This window comes from Mercenaria mercenaria, chromosome 3 (genome assembly GCF_021730395.1).
Source record: "Mercenaria mercenaria strain notata chromosome 3, MADL_Memer_1, whole genome shotgun sequence".
Classification (NCBI taxonomy): Eukaryota; Metazoa; Mollusca; class Bivalvia; order Venerida; family Veneridae; genus Mercenaria; species Mercenaria mercenaria.
The window spans coordinates 77294194-77310263 of NC_069363.1; positions in this window are offsets into that span (position 1 = coordinate 77294194).

The window sequence follows — 16070 nt, forward strand, 5'->3', positions numbered from 1 at the left end:
GTTTCGAAACAAAAGATTAAAAGCTTTAATTTTATGCGCCTTTCCCTATGGATGAAATAAGAGGACACTTAAGATTACAGTACAATTATTTGATGTGAAGGCACTCTGATTTAAGATGTCGTTAAACTGCTCGGAATTAAGATGTCGTGCACTCGAGATAGATGTCAAGCGCTCGGGATAAGATTCGTGCGCACGAGATAAGATGTTGAGCGCTCGAAATAAGATGTCGTGCCCTCGAGACAAGATGTCGTGCGCACTAGATAAGATGCCAAGCGCTCGAGATAACTTAGTCTTAAAAATAATAAATACATGTCCTAAACATACCACTACAAACATACATATTCGATAAACGGTACAGTTTGAGACCTGCATGGAGCAATTAATATTTGACTGTGCACATGCTTATAAATTTTCATTTGACTTAAGTAATTGGGGAAAGGAAAAATTAGTATTGGAATTAATTTACAGATAAAGAATTTTCCCGTATGATACCTGAAGTAATCGAGCTTGAAGTTGTCTCGCTGTTTTTCTAAAATATTATGTGTATAAATCAATGTTTAAAGATAACTGCAATAGGTATCTCTTAAGGATGACTACCCGTAATAGGCCTCAGTTTCACCAAAAGCTTTCATACAACTTGATAATGTAAGCTTTGAAAATGTCAAACGATAGAAATAAGGTGCATATTGACAAGTTATATAGTGACAGAAGTTCTTATAAATTATAAAGTTTATAAATTTAGTTTTTCATGAGTTATCTCCTATGAAAACTAGAAAACAATAATTTTCTCCTTTTCCCTACGGGGAATTTTAGATTTCTTTTTTTATATTTGTATCAGAATCATATAATGCAGCTTTCTACCGCAAAATTTTCTCGAAACTCAAGCTCAGATTCTCATTACCAAAGAAATTACATATGTATATACTTCCCATAGGCATCAATGTTAACTTCAATACCGATTATCTCCCCACAAAATGATAGAATTCGAAAAATCTCTCGGTGAAACGTTTTAAATTTTGAATAACTTTAAAGTGACCAAATTTCATTTAAATATTACCATCCAGTTACAAGATATGGAATATGGCAGTTACCCCTTGTTATACTTAATAACAATGTTTAAAGTTTATTTTACAGATAAACTTACAAATCTCAAATACATTTCAGTCGTAAATAATAAGATATCCGAATTCGAAAAAAATGGCCTCAAGTTATTGAAGGGATAGATGATTAACTAAGCCAATTTTAACATCACATTTAAAAAAAAAACAACATAAAGTAAAATTATTTCCTTACCTGTCAAAACATGATTTTAAAAATACCAAAATAAAAAATAAAAACTTGACATTTCCGATCTCTTATTGATAAGCTAACAATAACTGTACACCAAGACTCATTGAAGAGAAAAGAAAACAGTGGCCACTTGTAATATCGTAGCGGCCACTTGTAATTGTAATATCGTAGCGGCCACTTGTAATATCGTGTTTGAGCGATATATGGATGACTTCTGTGACAAATAGAACCAACTAAACCATCGCCAGATATACTTTATAGGCCATGTGTATTAGACTTTGCTTTGTAAATTTTCAATTTTTACCCAAATTGAGTCCGTCATCGTGCCTAAACAATTGAACCGATTCTCACTCGCGTTGAGACAGTCCTGCTCCTATAAACACGGGACAGATTTGGCAGCAAAGCACATCTAAATATAGTTCATACTCTTACGTGTGCGGTTGTCACTCGCGTTGAGAGACCATCATGCTCCCATAACCACGAGACAGATTTGGCAGCAAAGCACATCTGAATGTAGTTCATAGGCTTAATAGATAGATTTAAAAAATCTTTTCTATTGAAGATGAGAGACGAATATTTAAGTCATAGTGACTTGATATAATTAAGGTTTGTAATATTTATTGCGGTTTTCACTTTCGGTTAGCCGTATAAGATTGAGTACTGTGACAGATTGATGTAATTCACACAGCACCAAATATACAAATTTATAGACCGAATACATCAATTATGTAAAATATCATTAATTGAAACCATCATTCAGCCTTAACCACTGAACTGATTCGGCAGCGAAGCATCTCTAATTGTAGTTCATAGGCTTAAGATGACCTACCCACACATCGTGATGTGAGATTTAAAAAAAATCAAATGTTTCTTATATTCACCTTTATGTCGCATATTTGATGTTCTAATAATGTATTTTCATCGAATTCTGTCGAAATCGATTTTTTTTTCAGAACAATCAAAAATAAAATAATTCGTCTACTTTTTCTGATAAGGGTTTCCCGGTTAAAAAACGGAAATCCGTTCAGCGAGCACCTTGCAAACATCACGTGACAGTGAGGAAAAATAAATCCAAATAGCACTTATATTTGAAAGTGGATTAGTGCATGGTGTTCTAGGACCGTCCTAGCATGAAACGAAGGCAAACAATACGGGTGGCCAAGGTTCCTGGCCGTTTCCGTACTTATATTTGAGAGTGGTTCAGTGCTTGGTGTTCTGACACCATCCTAGCATGAAATACAGGCATAAAATCCGGGAGGCCAAGGTCGACCGAAAAGTCGAAATTCGCACAGATACCTGTGCAGAAATGACGATTTTTAAGGGTAGCGTTCCTGGGCATTTCCGTACTTATATTTTAAAAGTGGGTCAGTGCTTGGTTTTCTGAGACCGTCCTAGCATGAAATGCCAGCAAAAAATACAGGTCGCAAAGGTCGACCGGAAAGTCGAATTTCGCACAGGTAAGCTACCTGTGCAGAAATGACGATTTTTTAAGGGTAGCGTTCCTGGCCGTTTCCGTACTTATATTTGAAAGTAGGTCAGTGCTTGGTGTTCTAAGACCGTCCTAGCATGAAATACATGCAAAAGAATTCGGGTCGCCAAGGTCGACCGAAATGTCGAATTTCGCACAGGTAGCTACCTGTGCAGAAAGGACGATTTTTAAGGGTAACGTTCCTGGCCGTTTCCATACTTATATTTGAAAGTTGGTGAGTGCTTGGTGTTCTGGGTCCGTCCTAGCATGAAATGTAGGCAAAAAATCCGGGTTGCCAAGGTCGACCGAAAAGTCGAATTTCGCACTTGTGGCTACCTGTGCAAAAATGACGATTTTTTAAGGGGAGCGTTCCTTGGCGTTTCCGTACTTGTATTTGGAAGTGTGTCAGTGCTTTGTGTTCTGGGACCGTCCTAGCATGAAATGCAGGCAAAAAATCCGGGTCGCCAAGGTCGACCGAAAAGTCGAATTTAGCACAGGTAGCTACTTGCGCAGAAATGGTGATTTTAAGGGTAGCGTTCCTGGCCGTTTTCGTTCTTATAATTGAAAGTGGGTCAGTACTTGGTGTTCTGGTACCGTCCTAGCATGAAATGCAGGCAAAAAATCCTGGTCGCCTAAGTCGACTAAAAAGTCTAATTTCGCACTTGTGACTACCTGTGCAAAAATGACGATTTTTAAGGGTAGCGTTCCTGGCTGTTTCCGTACTTATATTTGAAAAGTAGGTCAGTGCTTGGTGTTCCGAGACCGTCCTAGCATAAAATGCAGGCAAAAAATCCTGATCGCCAAGGTCGACCGAAAAGACCTGTGCAGATAGGTCGATTTTTAAGGGTAGCGTTCCTGGCCGTTTCCGTACTTATATTTGAAAATGGGCCAGTGCTTGGTGTTCTGGGTCCGTCCTAGCATGAACTGCAGGCAAAAAATCCGGGTCGTCAAGATCGACCGAAAAGTCGAATTTCGCATTGTGCAGAAATGACGATTCTTAAGGGTAGCGTTCCTGGGCATTTCCGTACTTATATTTGGAAGAGGGTCAGTGCTTGGTGTTCTGGGACCATCCTAGCATGAAATGCACGCAGTAAAATCCGGGTCGCCACGGTCGACCGAAAAGTTGAATTTCGCATATGTAGCTACCTGTGCAGAAATGACGATTTTTAAGGGTAGCATTCCTGGCCGTTTCCGTACTTATATTTGAAAGTGGGTTAGTGCTTTGTGTTCTGGGACCGTCCTAGCATGAAATGCAGGCAACAAATCCTGATCGCCAAGGTCGACCGAAAAGTCGAATTTCGCATACTGAGTTACTTGTCGCTGACCAGGTTACCCATTGTGAGTATAACTCTCTCTCTCTCTCTCTCTCTCTCTCTCTCTCTCTCTCTCTCTCTCTTAATTAAATTGATATTTGTAATTTTGTAAATGATGGAGGAATTTGTCAAAATTAAAACCGTCATCCAGTCCTAACTACTTAACCGATTTGTCAGCAAAACTCCTTAAAGTCTAGTTCAGAGTCATAATATAGAAGTTTCTTGCATACCAGACGGGGATTTCCGGTATTTTTACCGGTGCTGGAAAAATCCATCTTACACCCCGGGGTGTAAGATGACTCTCGTGCTTTAAATGACGTATTACGAACTACATATATGTAGAAGATTTATGTAGTTATTTATATTTTATTTCGAAAAACGGAATAAAAAATACCTTGACAGTTCCTCTTTGTTCCTGATAGCATATTTCTCGATTCAAAACACGTTATTTTATCAAAAATTCATAATGTTACGCTGGAACTGATAAAACAAAACCGGAACTAAACATTGTTATTTGTCTTTGAAACGTCATGACGTCTTTCCTGTTTACGGACGTTGATTTCCGCGCTTTGTTTAAATACGCTGGTATAAGAAATAGTTCTAAAAAGAAAGCCGTTCGACTGATTTTATTTTTATCATTATATCTTGATATCGGTATGCAAGAAAAAGATTCTGTCACTGGTTATAGGTGCAGATGGGAATATCCGGCTCTCGGGTAACTGTTTAGGCGGTAACTCGGTAGGAACCTCGTTACCGCCTAAACAGTTACCCTCGAGGCCGGAAATTCCCATCTGCACCTATAACCAGTGAAAGAATCTTATATTCATTTTCTTTTGAACATAGCAAGTAACATTTGCGTTGCAGTGCACCGACTAAGACTTGTAATATCCTGTGTTTTTCTAACTTGCGTTGAGAGGCGCTTATGAAAATTTGTCAGAATAATTTGTGTTTTTGATATATTGATTACGTTACACATAAGCACAGATAGTGCATGACTCCCTTTTCATGCTACTATTGCTATGATTATATCTGAATTGCTGTAAATAAACGGATTTGGGTCATTTATTTACGGTTTGGTTGATTGCAGTCTTAACTGGATCCCAGCATCATCACACATTATGCTATGGGCCAATTTGTTTCACTTTTGCGGCGTACGCCGTTTCGCCGCGTGTAACCGGCTAAGCGTTCGTTTGGCTTCCCGGCACTGCCCGGGTCTATCCGGCGTACGCCGATGTGCGCCGGTCTTGCGAAATAGGCAAAGCGGCAAATCATATATTTTCGCGATATAAAATCGGGTAAACATTTGGAAATTTGGGTTAGTACCAGTAAATGTAGAAACATACATCAAGAACTTTTTGCTAACTTATTTGGAACAGGCCACAAGAGAAAATCATAATAAATTGGATTTTTTTCTTTTGCATTTGCAGCTCACGTGGCCGGCGTACACCGAAACGTTCGTTTATTAATAAACCGGCGAGAATTATTATCTTGCCGCTCAACTGACCATGCCCCGGGTTGAGTGACACGAATTGGCCCTATATAAAAATATTAAAGGGAACCAGTTATTTGTTAAAGCAAGTACCCGTTGTGAAATACTATGTACAGATTTGGACCAATCAGAAACATGTTCTATAAATAAATAGCACCAATCAATGCTCACTTCTGCTAGGGTATAAATAGGTAGATGGATTACAGAGAGATCATTCTGTATCCAGCGATAGAAGACACATCGAGGATTCAACTAATAATTTATCCCAGTACCTTGATAAGGAAGTTATTGAAACTACCCTGTCAGGGCGGATAAATTATTAAAATGAAGACGTTTGAAGTTCATAAACTAAAGAAGAATTGCAGAATTTCAACAAAGTTTCGAGCTATAGCGCCAGCACATAGAAGTTTTACCTTAAGGGTAGTTGAATGATATAGACTATATCAAATATAGTCTGAGCATTGGAAAGCTGAGACAAAGACCCAGAGTTTGGTAATCTACTGAGATAGTAGGAGAGTTCCAGAATATAGACGAGGTTCAGCGTTCTTGGTGAAGTACAGTCAAGGCATCAGGGTTATACCTATATGGTAGTTTAATGCTACATGTGATAGCATATAGGAGCTGAGCATCCAGGAGTCAGGGCAAACATAAAGAGTTGCAACTTCAGTTGAGAGGACAAGCATCTATGCGATAAGACTCGTATGTTGTTGATTCAAAGACATTGTCTGACGGGAACTTCAACAAAAAGACCAGTAAAGTGTAGGGTCTCCAGCCTATAGGAGTTTGAGCTAATTACTATTAACTGAAGATTGTTAGTTTGAAACATTTAGTGATTTGCCTGTCTCTGAAATTATCTAGCTCATAACTGAAATCATTTACGAACCATTGGTACACGAATCATTTAGGCAAGGTAGCCAGAGGAAAATTTTATATACGAGATATTTGGTCTCACCAACTATACTTTATAAGTTATAACAAAGTACATTCTACATCGTTTGTCAGCTAGTCTAAGACATAATCACCGTAGCGATTGGGCCCATTTCATTGTTCAAGATATTAAAGGCGTAGGCACTTCCCTGGGTCAGATAACTCGTATCCTGACAAAATTATCAATCGTTTCACCAAATTATAGGGGAGCCGATTGAAGCATTTTAATGTTACACAGCGATTAGATATACGTAGAAATCCTTAGTTCTATAATCATAATAACTAACAAATCGAATGCAAATGCATATGAAAACACCAATCTTTTCTGTTCTGAAAACGTACCCGACCATAATTTGCTACAATTTAACATGATGTGGTCTATGAACACAAATGTGCATTTTAAATTGAAAGGTGTCGTTGGAAAGAGCGTAGGATAAGCTACCACGAGATACATTTGATTTGTCGCTAACCAAAACAGAAAGACCAGGACAGCCTTATGATTATAACTCTCTTATAATCATGGCCGTACATTGATAATTGCAATTTTGTATATGATGGAAGAATTTGTCAAAATTAAAAAAACGTCATCAAGTCTTAACTACTTATCCGATTTGGCAGTGACACCTCACGAAATCTATTGCAGAGTCTTAATATAGAAGTTTCATTTTCATTTGAAAAGAGCAGCAAACATATGTGTGTTGCAGTGCATCGGTATTACTAAGGCTCGTAATATCCTGTGTCGTTCTAACTTGCGTTGAGACGTGCTTATAAAAAATAATATGATTTGGGTCATTTATTTACGGTTTGGTTGATTGCAGTCTTAACTGGATCCCAGCATCATCACACATTATGCTATGGGCCAATTCGTTTCACTTTTGCGGCGTACGCCGTTTCGCCGCGTGTAACCGGCTAGGCGTTCGTTTGGCTTCTCGGCACTGCCCGGGTCTATCCGGCGTACGCCGATGTGCGCCGGTCTTGCGAATTAGGCAAAGCGGCAAATCATATAGTTTCGCGATATAAAATCGGATAAACATTTGGAAATTTGGGTTAGTACCAGTAAATGTTGAAACATACTGCAAGAACTTTTTGCTAACTTATTTGGAACAGGCCACAAGAGAAAATCATAATAAATTGGATTTTTTTTTTTTGCATTTGCAGCTCACGTGGCCGGCGTACACCGAAACGTATGTTTATTAATAAACCGGCGAGAATTATTATCTTGCCGCTCAACTGACCATGCCCCGGGTTGAGTGAAACGAATTGGCCCTATATAAAAAGATTAAAGGGAACCAGTTATTTGTTAAAGCAAGTACCCGTTGTGAAATACTATGTACAGATTTGGACCAATCAGAAACATGTTCTATAAATAAATAGCACCAATCAATGCTCACTTCTGCTAGGGTATAAATAGGTAGATGGATTACAGAGAGATCATTCTGTATCCAGCGATAGAAGACACATCGAGGATTCAACTAATAATTTATCCCAGTACCTTGATAAGGAAGTTATTGAAACTACCCTGTCAGAGCGGATAAATTATTAAAATGAAGACTTTTGAAGTTCATAAACTAAAGAAGAATTGCAGAATTTCAACAAAGTTTCGAGCTATAGGGCCAGCACATAGAAGTTTTACCTTAAGGGTAGTTGAATGATATAGACTATATCAAATATAGTCTGAGCATTGGAAAGCTGAGACAAAGACCCAGAGTTTGGTAATCTACTGAGATAGTAGGAGAGTTCCAGAATATAGACAAGGTTCAGCGTTCTTGGTGAAGTACAGTCAAGGCATCAGGGTTATACCTATATGGTAGTTTAATGCTACATGTGATAGCATATAGGAGCTGAGCATCCAGGAGTCAGGGCAAACATAAAGAGTTGCAACTTCAGTTGAGAGGACAAGCATCTATGCGATAAGACTCGTATGTTGTTGATTCAAAGACATTGTCTGACGGGAACTTCAACAAAAAGACCAGTAAAGTGTAGGGTCTCCAGCCTATAGGAGTTTGAGCTAATTACTATTAACTGAAGATTGTTAGTTTGAAACATTTAGTGATTTGCCTGTCTCTGAAACTATCTAGCTCATAACTGAAATCATTTACGAACCATTGGTACACGAATCATTTAGGCAAGGTAGCCAGAGGAAAATTTTATATACGAGATATTTGGTCTCACCAACTATACTTTATAAGTTATAACAAAGTACATTCTACATCGTTTGTCAGCTAGTCTAAGACATAATCACCGTAGCGATTGGGCCCATTTCATTGTTCAAGATATTAAAGGCGTAGGCACTTCCCTGGGTCAGATAACTCGTATCCTGACAAAATTATCAATCGTTTCACCAAATTATAGGGAAGCCGATTCAAGCATTTTTATGTTACACAGCGATTAGATATACGTAGAAATCGTTAGTTCTATAATCATAATAACTAACAAATCGAATGCAAATGCATATGAAAACACCAATCTTTTCTGTTCTGAAAACGTACCCGACCATAATTTGCTACAATTTAACATGATGTGGCCTATGAACACAAATGTGCATTTTAAATTGAAAGGTGTCGTTGGAAAGAGCGTAGGATAAGCTACCACGAGATACATTTGATTTGTCGCTAACCAAAACAGAAAGACCAGGACAGCCTTATGATTATAACTCTCTTATAATCATGGCCGTACATTGATAATTGTAATTTTGTATATGATGGAAAAATTTGTCAAAATTAAAAACGTCATCAAGTCTTAACTACTTATCCGATTTGGCAGCGACACCTCACAAAATCTAGTGCAGAGTCTTAATACAGAGGTTTCTTTTTCTCTTGAACAGAGCAACAAACATATGTGTGATGCAATGCATCGGTATTACTAAGGCTCGTAATATCCTGTGTCGTTCTCACTTGCGTTGAGACGTGCTTATAAAAATATCAATTGTTTCACTAAAATATTTCACACCTGTGTACATTTAAGGAACTAGGGAAACCGATTCAAGCATTTTTTATGTAACACAGCAATTAGATATTCGTAGAAATCCTTAGTTCTATAATTATGAGTGATTATTGTAATTTTGTAAATGATGGAGGAATTTGTCAAAATTGAAAACGTCATCCAGCTCTAACTACTTAAATGATTTGGCAGCGATCTCCTCAAAGTCTAGTTCAGAGTCATAGTACAGAAGCTTCAGTTTCATTTGAACATAGCAACAAACACTTGTGTTGCGGTGCACCGATATTACTAAGGCTTGTAATATCCTGTGCTGTTCTTACTTGTGATGAGACATGTTTATGAAAATTAGCAATTGTTTCACCAAAATATTTCACACCTGTGCACATTTGAGGAGCTAGGAAAACCGATTTAAGCATATTTTATGTAATACAGCAATTAGTTATACGTAGAAATCCTTAGTTCTATCATTTTGTATGCAAATACATATAAAAACGCCAGTCTCTTCTATTCAAAACACTCACCGGGCCATAATTTGCTACTATTTAACACAAACACAAACACAAATGTGCATTAATGTGAAAGATGCCGTTGGAAAGAGCATAGGATAAGCTAGACGGAGATACCTTTGATTTGTCGCTAATCAAAGAGAAAGATAAAGATAGCCTTATGAATATAACACTCTTATGATCATGGCCATAAATTGATGATTGTAATTTTGTAAATGATGGATGAATTTTTCAAAATTGAAACCGTCATTCAGCCATAATACGTAACCGATTTGGCAGTCTAGTTCAGAGTCCTAGTAGAGTTGTGCGAGTTATGACGAGCACTGATATGAACAAAGGACAGCTAGCTAAAATAGGGACAATCTCAAACTATTTTATTTTAAGGAAGATTGCAAGTTATTATTTCAGGTGCGTTGACAAACGCTCATTTTATATTGAATCTCGATACTTATGGGCGTTTGTACTAAAGAAGACTAAATGGAAAATGGATGTATTATTTATTATTTGTATATTTTGCAAAAATGGTCTATAAAATAAGACGAATTTGCTTCCGTCTACAAACAAGTGCAGCACATGCCTAGCACAGATGTTAACAACAGGTGGCAACAATGGTTGGGGATGTCTCCAGATATTAGCAATGGACCTACGCTGCCTTCCGGGTTTCTGCGCAAGTTGAGCGCTAGTATACGCATTCATTATTGAATGACGATTGGGGTAAATTCTGTCCCCCAAAAGACAGTTACACACGCAGCAAAAGTTCTGGTTTAATATGTGAGATTTGTTGCCATTTAATTGTCGCCTTCCCTTATCCAGTGCAAAATGTTATATACTTGTGCTAAGGATGTTAGTTTTACAATAACATCCATTTCATGAAAATGATTTTCTTTTGTAAGTCGTAGTGGGCAGCTGTAATGACACTTCCTGGGACCCCTCAAAGACTTTACCTACTTATCTCAACAAAAGTTACGTTACGTATATCTAATATTTGATATGACATGTGACTGTATTGTTAGTGGACATTTAAAATTGGTATATTAATAAATTCAAGCATCTGATGATATTTGCACAGACAATATACCACAAAGGCATTCTACTTTTCTTGTCGTTACTTTTTAAAATTTCACTTATTTAGAGACCTGTATTGCACAAGCGTTCTACACACAAGGTTTAGAAAACCGGAATTTAAGAGAATCAAGCCAGACCTGTAGTCAGTGGCGCATATAATACTACTGTTGCTTCAGCATTCGTCTGGATGAGCAATTTTAGGCACAAGTGTCAAATGAATGAACCAATACAGATTACAGTGGCTGAAACATATACCTAAACAACTAAGTCAATTTAAATTGTCCCAGGGTGAGAAATAGAATTGCAAAAATGCCATAATTATGATCTTAAATCACAACACTATGTAACTTTTATATGTAATAAAGTACAAATGTCCATAAATCTCGTTTTCTTCAAGTAGTCTGTTTGAAACTTGCAGGACCGCATTTGCCAATTTCCCTACAGCATTTAACATTTCTGCCATGTGTAATTGAAATCCATTAGACTATGTTTGAGATATGACACCGGACGCACAAAAAATCGAGTAAAATACAATAAATATAATTATGCTCTATATAATTATATGATTGAAAAGGGCCAGGCCATAAATCTTGACTTCCTCAACAAATCTCAAGGACACTTGCAGGGCCGCATCGTCTTATAGAAGTAAACATTTTTGCAATGTTCCAACCATGTCTAAGATATAGCTCTGGACGGACTGAAAATGGAATAAAACACTGTACACGATAATGTTATATATACTTATCACATGTTTTACGTCGCGGGAGTGTAATAAAGCCATTAAATAAAAATGATAACACACTAGTGTAATAAAGCTTTGACCTCGACGTCATTTATAGTATAGGTAACGTCGGTCAAATTGTCATGTTTATATAGTAAAAGAAAGACGATTTTTGATGTTTCGACCAGGAAGGCTAACATGTGATAAAAAGAATATTACATTTGTGACTTTCCACACTGAATTTATTAAACTCGTTGAATAAAATTGATAAAATGCTCGGCAGAGCCTCGCATTTTATTATTTTATTCAACTCGTTTAATAAATTCAATATGGAAAGACACTCATGTAATATCCTCTATATATAAAGGGCCATAAATCTTGTCTTATTCATGCTATCAGACCAAAGCTTTCAGCGTGGCATTTCCCTAAAGCAGCTCAAATTTCTGCCATGTTTTCATTCATACTCCACATAATGTCATAGATATGGTTTGAATAGACGCACGGGAAACGGAATGATGGACGGAAAGACGGACGGACAACGCCAAAACTACTATATCCCTTCGCCGTCGGCAGGGGATAATAATGTATTGTGTGAAATCACGATGTTTCTATTTTGGGCTAACAAAAGGATGCTCGTTGTCTTTTACATTTAGCATTATAAGTACCCGTCCGCTTAGCTCAATAAGGAGAACGCAGATCTACAGATTGCGTGGTTGTGAATTCGATCCTCGGCGAGGGGTTTGTTCTCCGTAACTTTGTGCCTGAAATAATTAGTTCACCTCTGATTCATGTGGGAATGTTGGCAGTTACATGTGGATAACAGGTAAAATCTAGTACAGAATGCAAACAAAGACCGGAAAGGTCCACTGCCCACTGTTGAAAAAAGGCGATAAACATACAGCAATTTACAGAGGTACATAATATCAAAAGAGTCTTAGCCTTGTTTACTCAATAGCACTTTGTAAGGCCAACATGACACTGTGTACACAACATGTAATATTTCATTGAATCTGCCACGGTCAGTATACTGGATACAGTCAGCATTGTTATATGAAAGTAATGTAAACAATTTTTAAAAGTTTTAAACACATTTCAAGGATTTAAACTAACTTTTTGGGAAAGAGTTAAAAGCTGTCCTTCACTAGACAGACTGGATCGCACCCCGCTCCCCCCACAAAAAAACAACAACAACAACAAAAACATACGGTTGTGCCAGCAATCTCTTATACGCATAACACAGATATGATGCACTTATGTTTTACAAAAGAACTTTTAGAAAATTTATTAATTTGCTTTTATCATATTATAATGTTAATAATGTTTATGAATTTTGTTTGTTTTTAACAAAATTTATAGTAGTCGCCACCGGTAGCTGATATGGACTCCTCCTCCAAAAGACCGGTACTGTTGTGCAAGATACAGAAGTCGTTCCAATTCCAGAAGCTCTCCTGCTTCATTTGCGTGTCAGGTGTAAAACATCCACACACAGGTCACATATACCAATACACATGTATTAGTAATTTATTTGGTTGAGCGGCGGGTCGAACTCATGAACCCTGGTTTCATAGTCAGACAGTGTTATCGTTGAACCAATTCGTTCGTTCTAGATGCTTTTGTGTGTTGTTAATTTTTTTGTTTCTGAAGGTATTTACACAGGAATTACTCTTCTTAGCAGCTACTTTCGAAAACGACAAACGAGCCGCACCATGAGAAAACCAACATATTGTATTTACGGCCAGCAGTCTGGTCAGGATCCATACTGTTCGTTAACAGTTTCTCTAATTGCAATAGGGTTTGAAAGCGAACAATATGGATCTTGACTAGACTGCGCGGATGACGATTTACGACGGCGTTTACGACAAATTAAATGTGTCTGTATATTCATTCTTCTGAAAATTAATCATGAACCTGTCTTCGATCTGATGCTTTATGGTTTAATAATGCAGAAATAATGAATAAATTGCCGCAGAAACGCTTCAAAACAATGTTGCCTTAAAATGACGTCATTGACGTCATGACGTTACGTGTCAGTTACCGCGCAAAATTAATAGCTTTTATCTTGAAAGTACGTAATTCTGTGCATTTTCTTTACTTTAACTATTTTCAAATAACCATTATTGCTGAAATTTTTTATGAGTCTTTTGCTCTGAATAATAATCAATATTTTGCTTCTTTTATGTAGATATATGAAATGTTTATGCGGAATGTAAGAAATATGGGATGGATGATAAGCAATGTTATTTGGAATATAGTTGGGTGAAAGGTTACTTGTTACGGCCATTTTCAAATAAAAAATCTAGCAGTTTGATTTCTAATACCTATTTTTCAGGTTCCGTTGATAATTTGTTACTTATGTACTAAAACTAAGATCTAAAATTGTTGCAATTTCAGTAGAAAATTGTGGTTTCTTGAATTTAATTGATGTTACCATGGAAACGAAGCCCGTGACCTATGTATCTAAATGTAAATTTAAAAGCGTTGACACTGGTCTATATAAGAAACACAGCTTCGGCTTTTTATTTTCATTTCAACAATATCCATGAGAATAAAAGCAGCATGCTGAACGATTTTTCCATGAAAAATTCCAGACGAGGGGTACTGCTGTAAGTATTCTTAGCTGTGAAATTTGTTTGAATAAATGCAAATAACACGAAAATATAACTTACGTTAGAAATAATATGTTTTAAAGCTACATCAACTAGAAAGATAATCTTATTCAATACTTTTTATAAAAGAATTAGGACAAAAAGCAAGATATAAGCTATTTTAAACATCTCTGTTGCCATGGTTACTTTAAACTTTAAGAAAAATAGGGTACCATGTAAAGTGCTTAGTATTTTGCTAATAATATTACCCAAATATTCCATGTTGGTCATTAACAGAATAGCACTGAGGCCGTCGAAAACCCCTATTTTTATACATAGTTGTTTAAAAATGAGAGAAAATGCGTTACCATGGAAACACGAGCCCCGCGACATATACATTTTAAGCTTATATTAGAAAGCTAACGTGCATATTAGTAAAATTATCAATTATGCAGACTTCTACGGATATCGATGAAAATAAAATACACTGAAAAGTGTTAAATATCCGTATTTTCCTTCTTCTTTCAATATGAAATACCTTTGGAGGGTCATGTTCTTCAAACCTGGATAAAAATTTAACTTGAAGGGATAGAGACAAACGTAATTGAGATTGTAGCAGTTAAAACTTCATATTACACGAAATACAAAAGAATGCTGCGGTTCAACTAATTTGAATTTACCCTTGTAACAAGGTAACCTACCTCCTTAAGGGTCTTTATTTTTTTAAAAGTCCATGGGAGCTCCCAAAAAGGGGAGTAAAACATGTTTTACCATATGTATTTAATACACTTAAATGCATATTTAAAGATACTGGCTCAGTTTTGCAATTCTTATTGGGGAAATATGTCACCTAATTAGTCACCAGAAGGCACTAGGCCTATGTGGCTTGGAACTTCGGTAGTAAGTCTGGGTAAACCTCGACATTTTTTCATTATTTTTGATGTGATGTTTTACAATGCCGGGGAGATATACTGTAAAGAGAAAACAATGTTTTCACAGGTATTGAAAACGTGTCAAAAACTAAATTTCAGTGTTGTTGTTGTTTTCGTATTTCAAGATTGATTCATTCTCCTTCATCGTAGAATATAGTCCAGTTAATTAAACAAAACGGAAAAAATAAAAGTGGAACCGATTTTCGTTTTAACAATCCTACAAACATGAGAATTTCCTTTACTTAAGGTAATAAGCACAACTGAACACAAATATTGTGGTTTACTTAACCCTTACCCTGCTAAATTTCTATATTGAACTTATCCATCTTTCAATTTAGACAGTACCATTTAACTGTCAAAAGGGGATGCTTACTAAAAAGAAACTGTCTGAATGGCAAACAGTGCAGATCTTGATCAGACTGCACGGAATTGCAGGCTGATCATGATCTATACTGGCCGCAAAAGCAGAATCAGTCGTGTCCAACGCATTAAGGATTAACTTGAAAATGATTGTGTTTATTCTTGCAATATTTATTTTTACAATTTGACTTTGAACATGAAAAAATGGACACAAAACTGTTTAATTTGACAACTGGAAAAAAATCATCCGTATTCACCTTTAGATACCAAGGTCAAAAGAAAGAAAGAATAAAACTGGTCACCGCGTTATTTCATAACACGTGCCACTATAATAAAATATTTACTTAACTTACTTATTTATTGATACAATAAGCTTCGCTTAGCTGCTATAAACCGGATTGAAATCAATCGTTATTTTAACAATACATTCGTATACAGTATACACGTATCGATATATAGTATGTAGCCATTGTG